This window comes from Suricata suricatta, chromosome 5 (assembly GCF_006229205.1).
Source record: "Suricata suricatta isolate VVHF042 chromosome 5, meerkat_22Aug2017_6uvM2_HiC, whole genome shotgun sequence".
In the NCBI taxonomy this organism is placed as follows: Eukaryota; Metazoa; Chordata; class Mammalia; order Carnivora; family Herpestidae; genus Suricata; species Suricata suricatta.
The window spans coordinates 27,103,100-27,110,687 of NC_043704.1; the positions used below are offsets into that span (position 1 = coordinate 27,103,100).

The 7,588-nt window shown below is 38.2% G+C and overlaps 1 non-coding gene across 1 annotated transcript; it reads left to right on the top strand.

The window, feature by feature from the left end:
* Window positions 1-7,159: 7,159 nt before the first annotated feature.
* Window positions 7,160-7,263, top strand: LOC115293104. The gene has a single exon (XR_003909365.1). It is a non-coding gene; the product is annotated as a small nucleolar RNA U13 (small nucleolar RNA).
* Window positions 7,264-7,588: the final 325 nt, after the last annotated feature.

Sequence of the window (7,588 nt, forward strand, 5' to 3'; positions counted from 1 at the left end):
TTCCAGAGTGGCTGCACCAGTTTACATTCCCACCAACAATGTAGGAGGGTGCCTGTCTCTCCACACCCTCGCCAGCATCTATAGTCTCTTGATTTGTTCATTAGCCACTCTGACTGGTGTGAGGTAGTATCTCACTGTGGTTTTGATTTGTGTTTCCCTGATGATGAGTGATGCTGAGCATCATTTCACGTGCTTGTAGGCCATCTGGATGTCCTCTTTGGAGAAGTGTCTGTTTATGTCTTCTGCCCATTTCTTCACTGGGTTATTTGTTTTTTCAGGTGTGGAGTTTGATGAGTTCCTTGTAGATTTTGGATACTAGCCCTTTATCTGATAATGTCATTTGCAACTATCTTTTCCCATTCTGTTGATTGCCTATTAGTTTTCTTGATTGTTTCCTTTGCAGTGCAGAAGTTTTTATCTTGATGAGGTTCCAATAGTTCATTTTTTGCTTTCATTTCCCTTGCCTTTGGGGATGTGTCGAGTAGGAAATTGCTGTGGTTGAGGTCAAGGAGGTTGTTTGCTACTTTCTCCTCTAGCGTTTTGATGGTTTCCTGTCTCACATTCAGGTCCTTCAGCCATTTTGAGTTTACTTTTGTGTATGGTGTAAGAGAGTGGTCTAGTTTCATTCTTCTGCATGTTGCTGTCCAGTTCTCCCAGCACCACTTGCTAAAGAGGCAGTCTTTTTTCCACTGGATACTCTTTCCTGCTTTGTCAAAAATTAATTGGCCATACATTTGTGGGCCCAGGTGTGGATTCTCTATTCTACTCCATTGGTCTATGTGTCTGTTTTTGTGCCAAGATTGTCTGTTTTCTTATTGTTGAGTTTTAACAGTTTTTTGTTTATTTTGGAGTATGGTCCTTTATCAGATACAGGCATACCTGGAGATATAATGGGCTCTGTTTGAGACCACCACAATAAATACCACAATAAAGTAAGTTAAATGATTTTTTGGTTTACCAATGCATATAAAATATAGTTACAGTATACTGTAGTCTACTAAGTATACAATACCATTATGTGTAAAAAATGTGCATACGTTATTTAAAAAATGCTTTATTGCTAAAAAAACACTAATTATCAGCTGAGCTTTCAGCGAGTAGTAATCTTTTTGCTGGTGCAGGGTCTTGCCTTGATGTTGAGGGCTGATGACCAATCAAGATGGTGGGTGCTGAAGTTTGGGATGACTGTGGCAATTTATTTAAGTAAGATAAAAGTGAAGCTTGCTACATCCATTGACTCCCTTTCACAAGTGATTTCTCTGTACAAGCAATGCTGTTTGATAGCATTTTACCCATAGTAGAACTTCTTTTAAAATACTGGAGTCAATCCTCTCAAACCCTGCTGTTGCTTTATCAACTATGTTTATGCTAAATCCTTTGTTGTTATTTCAACAGTCTTTACAGCATCTTTACCAGGAGTTGATTCTATCTCAAGAAATCACTTTGCTGATCCATAGGAAGCAACTCTTTATCCATTAAAGTTTTATCATGAGATGGTAGCCATTCAGTCATATCTTCAGGCTCTACTTCTAATCCTAGTGCTCTTGCTATTTTCACCACATCTGTAGTTATTTTATCCACTGAAGCCATGATCCTCTCAAAGTCATCCATGAGGATTGGAATCAACTTCTTCTAAACTCCTGTTAATGGTGATATTTTTTTTTATCTCTTCCCATGAAACACAAATGTTCTTTTTTTTAATTAAAAAAATGTTTATTCATTTTTGAAAGAGAGAGAGATAGGCAGAGTATGAGCTGGAGAGGGCAGAAAGAGAGAGGGAGACACAGAATCCAAAGCAGACTCCAGGCTCTGAGCTGTCAGCACATGTCTCACAAACCATGAGATCATGACCTGAGCCAAAGACAGATGCTTAACTGACTGAGCCACCCAGGCACCCCAAAACACTAATGTTTTTAATGGCATCTAAAAAGGTGAATCCTTTCCAGAAAGTTTTCAATTTACTTTGCCCAGATCCATCAGAAGAAATCACTATCTATTGCAGCTATGACCTTATGAAATTTATTTCTTCAATTATAAGATTTGAAAGTCAAACTTGCCTCTGCCCTTCCCCCTCTCATGTTCTGTCTTTGTCTCTCAAAAATAAATGAACATTAAAAAAAAAAGCAGCGCCTGGGTGTCTCAGTCAGTTAAGTGACTTCAGCTCAGGTCATGATCTCACAGTTTGTGGGTTTGAGCCCCTCATTGGTCTCTGTGCTGACAGCTCAGAGCCTGGAGCCTGCCTCAGATTTTGTGTCTCCCTCTCTCTCTCTGCCTCTCCCCCTCTCATGCTCTGTCTTTGTCTTTCAAAATTAAATAAACATTTAAAAAATGTAAAAAAATGAAAGTCAAAATGGCTTCTCAATTTATGGGCTACAGAATGGATATTGTGATAGCAGGCATAAAACAACATTCATTTCATTGCACACCTCTCCATCAGAGCTCTTGGGTAACTAGATGCATTGTCAGTGAGCAGTAATATTTTGAAAGGAATCATTTTTTCTTCTTTTTTTTTTAAAGTTTATTTATTTATTTATTTTGAAAGAGAGAGAGCATCAGTGGAGGAGCAGAGAGGGAGAGAGAGAATCCCAAGCAGGCTCCTCGCTGTCAGCACAGAGACTGATGCGGAGCCTGAACTCACCAACTGTGAGATCAAGATGTAAGCTGGAACCAAGAGTCAGATGCCTAACCAACTGAGCTACCCAGGCCTCCCAAGAATAATTTTTTCTGAGCAGTAGTTTTCAACAAGGGGGCTTAAAATATTCAGTTAACAGATGTGGTATCATTCAAGCTTTATTGTTCCCTTTGTAGAGCACAGGCAGAATAGATTTAGCATAATTCTTATGCATTCTTATGGCACAAAGATTTTTGGAATTGTAAATGATCATTGGCTTCAACTTAAAGTCACTAACTGCATTAGCCCCTAATAAGAATCATCCTGTCCTTTGAGGCTTTGAGGTCAGGGATTGACTTCTCTCTAGCTATGAAAGTTCTAGATGGCATCTTCTTCTAACGGAAGGTTGTTCTGTCTACACTGATAATCGGTTGTTTAGTGTAGTCGTCTTCATTAGTTACCTTACTAGATCTTGTGAATAACTTGCATCAGCACTTGCTCTTTCTCCTTGCACTTTTATGTTACGGAGACAACTTCTTTCCTTAAACTTCATGAATCAACCTCTGCAAGCTTCCAATTGTTACCCTGCGGTGTCCCCACCTCTCTCACCCTTCACAGATTTGAAGAGAGGTAGGACCATGCTCTGGATTCGACTTTGGCTTAAGGAAACTCTGTGGCTGGACTGATCTATGCAGACCACTCAAACTTTTTCCATACCAGCAACAAAGCTGTTTCACTTTCTTATCATTGGTATGTTCCCTGGAGTGGCACTTTTAGTTTCCTTCAAGAACTTTTTTTTTGCATTCAACTTGGCTAACTGATAAGAGGCCTAGCTTTCGGCTTATCTCAACTTTCCATTCGCCTTTTGCACTAAGTGTAATCATTTATAGCTTTTGGTTTAAAGTGAGAAATATGTGACTCTTCCTTTCATTTGAACTCTTACAGGCCACTGTAGGTTATTAATTTTATTATTGTTGTGTCTTGGGGAATAGGAAGGCCTGAGGAGAGGGAGAGAGGTGAGGGAGCAGCTGGTCAGTGGAGCACTCAGAACACATACAACATTTATTAATTAATTTCACCATCTTATATATGGGTAGTTTGTCACTCCCAAAAACAATTGCAATAGCAACATCAAAGATCACTGATCACAGATCACCATAACAAATATAATAATAATAATAAATAGGCTTGAAATATTTGGAGAATTACTAAAATGGGCTGCAGAGACATGAAGTGAGCTAATGCTGTTGGAAAAATGGCACCAATAGACTTGCTCAGTGCAAGGCTTATAAAAATGCATTATCTGTGAAGTACAGTAAAGGAATGCACAGTAAAATGAGAGATGACTGGATGTCTTTGCAAATGTTTTCTCCCAGTCTATCACTTGTCTCTTAATTCCCTTGATATTGTCTTTTGCAGAGCAGCAGAAGTTTTTAATTTTAATGAGGTCCAGCTAATCAATTACTTGTTTTATGGATTGTGTCTTTGGTGTTATATCTAAAGTCATCACCATACTCCAGGTCATTTATGTATCCTCCTATGTTATATTCCAGAAGTTTTATGGTTTTATCTTTTACATTTAGGTCTATTATCTATTTTGAGTTAATTTTGTGGAGGGTGTAAGGTCTGCATCCATATTTATTTATGTTTTGCATGTGGATGTCCAGTTGTTCCAACATCATTGTTGAAAAGGCTCTCTTTTTGCTCCATTATATTTCCTTTCCATTTGTCAAAGATCAGTTAACTATATTTATGGGGTTCTACTGCTGGGTTCTGTGTTCTGCTTAATTGATCTATTTGTGTGTTCTTTCACCAATAACACACTGTCATGATTCCTATAGCTTCACTGTAACTCTTGGAAGTCAGGTAGTGTCAGTCCTCCAACTTTATACTCCTTAAATATTGTGTTGGTTACTCTGGTCTTTTGTCTCTGCACATAAACTTCAGAATCAGTTTGTCGATATGTATACAATAACTTTTGATTTGGATTGCATTCTATTTATAGGTGAATTTGAGAAGAACAGACAACAATATTGAATCTTCCTAATCATGAACATGGAATATCTCTCCATTTATTTAGTCCTTTAATTTTGTCCATTTGAGTTTTGTAGAGTTCCTCATATAGATCTTATACATATTTTGTTAGCTTTATACTTAAGTATTTCAATTGTGGGCATGCAAATATAAATGGTATTATGTTTTTAATGTCAAATTCCATTTGTATATTGTTGGGTTTTGTATATTAACCTTGTATCCTACATCTTCCTTTCTTCTTCACCAAATATTTCTAAATGTCTACATGTGCTAGGCAGTCCCTAGCAGCACAATCCCTCCTCCAGATATTCAGAGTTTAGTGAGCAATGTAGATATATGTAAAAATTGAAAACATGTTATTATAAGGGATGTATGAAAGAGGTCCTGTCAACAAGGACTTGCTTGGCCAAAAGAGACTTTTTGGAGAGATGTGAAGTGAGTCGTAAAGGATGAGCCTCACATCAAGTGAAGGAGCAAGGGCAATGTAGACGGATGACAGAAGGAGAAATGGAGGTGTTTTCTCAGGGATCTATGGGTTACTGAGTAGCAAGAGATAGAGCTGAAGAGATAAGTGGGGTCATACTATTGTGTCCCCGTTAGGGACCTTGTTTTTTATTTTAAAGATCAGTGATTTAAAAAATTTTTTCAAATGATTTTAACAGCAGAATTTTTTAAAGTTAAATCTTGGATGGAGCACTAATATAAAAATTAGATTAAAAAGACGTTTAATTAGTATGCATTTATTTTACAGATTAAAAAAATGAAGATATGGACATTTGAATACAAAATTGATGGAGATTATAGAGGATAGTTATATCAGTCTCGGGTTTGCAATTGTTTTATGTCTGAGTTTTGTTTGTGGTACAGTGGTAAGGTAATATTGATTCACACAGATAAATAGTTGCAAATGATGACAGTTTTAAAATGTCATCTGGGAATCTCAGGATACTGTTGGATGTAAAGAGATGGAAGAGAAGCTTTGGTTCTTAGGTCTTTAAAAAATTGCAATTCTCATTTGGGGGAATATGAAACTAAAGCTAACAGAGGGTGATTTCCAGGAAAAAAATTAGTTCACTTGTTGACATTTTGTGTTCAAGGATTTCACATCAGAACACTGGAAACTTCTTATAAACATGGAAATAATTGGCTAAATTGAAATTGAACACGAACAATATATTATATTAGAGTTATGTGACCTCATTTTTCTCTGACCGCCTTTGACCTGCTTTTGGTATAGTTTTAATGGTTCATTGAAGATCACTTTTGGAAATTCACGCAGCTGATCAGCCTGTGGTTCAGAGTTCTGTAGCTTCATCATTTCAGATTTCTTGACTTGGCTACAGATGCCTTCAGACCAACGTCATTTTATATTTAGCAAAGTTGGAATAGTTCACAAGATTCCTGTGTCCTTTCGGATTGCAACACGCATCTCAGCTAGGTCATGCCACCGCTCTTCTCCCTCAGTCAGGCTGAATCAGAACGTGTTCATTTGGTGAATGGCTTGTTAGAGAACAAAGTGTTCTTAATACTTCCCAGAGCTGTGGCGCCATCACCACTCATTTACTCATCTTCTTGGCTGTTGTTCCCATGGAAATAGGTGCTAGGTTTTTCCGTGATTTTGAAGGTAAATTAATTGTGTTAATTTACTAGACTTGCCCTAACAAAGTACCACAGACTGGGTAGCTAAAGAAGGCTGAAATTTAAATTGTTTTTAATGTTTGTTTATTTTTGAAGGAGGGACAGTGTGAGCGGAGGAGGGGCATAGAGAGAGGGAGACACAGAATCCAAAGCAGACTCTAGGCTCTGCGCTGTCAGTACAGAGCCCTACCTGGGGCTTGAACTCACGAGCTATGAGATCATGACCTGAGCCGAAGTCAGACGCTCAACCAACTGACCCACCCAGGCACTCCTAAAATAGTTGAAATTTATTTCTTTTTTCTCCTTTTTCTTTCTTTCTTTTTCCTTTTCTCAAGAAAGCTGGGGTGAGGGGGGTGGTAAAGGGAGAGGGAGAGAGAAAACATTTTTAAAATAAGTTTATTTATTTATTTATTTGAGAGAGAGAGAGAGAGAGAGAGAGAGGGAGAGAGAGAGAGAGAGAGAGAGAGAGAGAGAGAGAGAGAGAGAGAGAGAGAGACTCTTAAGCATGATCCATGCTCAGCACTGAGCCTGACTTGGGGCTCAATCCCATGACTCTGAGATCATGACCTGATCTGAAGTCAAGAGTCAGATGCTCAACCAACTGACCCATCCAGGCACCCCTAAAATAGCTCTTTAATGTCTTGTTTACTTTATTGAGTGTAGTTGTAGTTAGCTCTTTAAAGTCTTTGACTGATAATTCCCACATCTGGGTCATTTTAACATTGAGGCTATTGATTATTTTTCACATTAGAATTTGCTTGGTCATATTTTCCTGGTTTTTCATATCCCAAGCAATTTTGAAGTATATGTGGACATTGCAGTGGTTATGTTGTAAATACTTTAGGCTCAGTTATATTCATTTAAAGAGTGCTGATGATTCTTTTATACTTCATAAGCATGACGATTGGGTGTTCAGACCGTTGTGTGACATGTGCCACCCTTAAACCTTGTCATGACGCAGGCACATTACCTGTCCGACATGAAAAAAAATAAAAAGTGCTGATGGTTTTGTTTTATAGAAAAGTATTTTGATTAGATGGGGTGCCTGGGTGGCTCAGACGGTTGAATGCCCAACTTTGGCTCAGGTCATGATCTCAGATTTCATAGGTTAAAGCCCCATGTTGAGCTCTGTGCAGACAGCTCAGAGCTTGTTGCCTGCTTTGGATTCGGTGTCTCCCTCTCTCTGTGCCCCTCCCCCACTCGTGCATGCCACACACACACACTCCCTCTCTCTCTCTCTCTCAACAATAAATGAAAACCCTAAAAAATTAAAAAAATTATTTTGATTAGACTTAAATTGCAAAT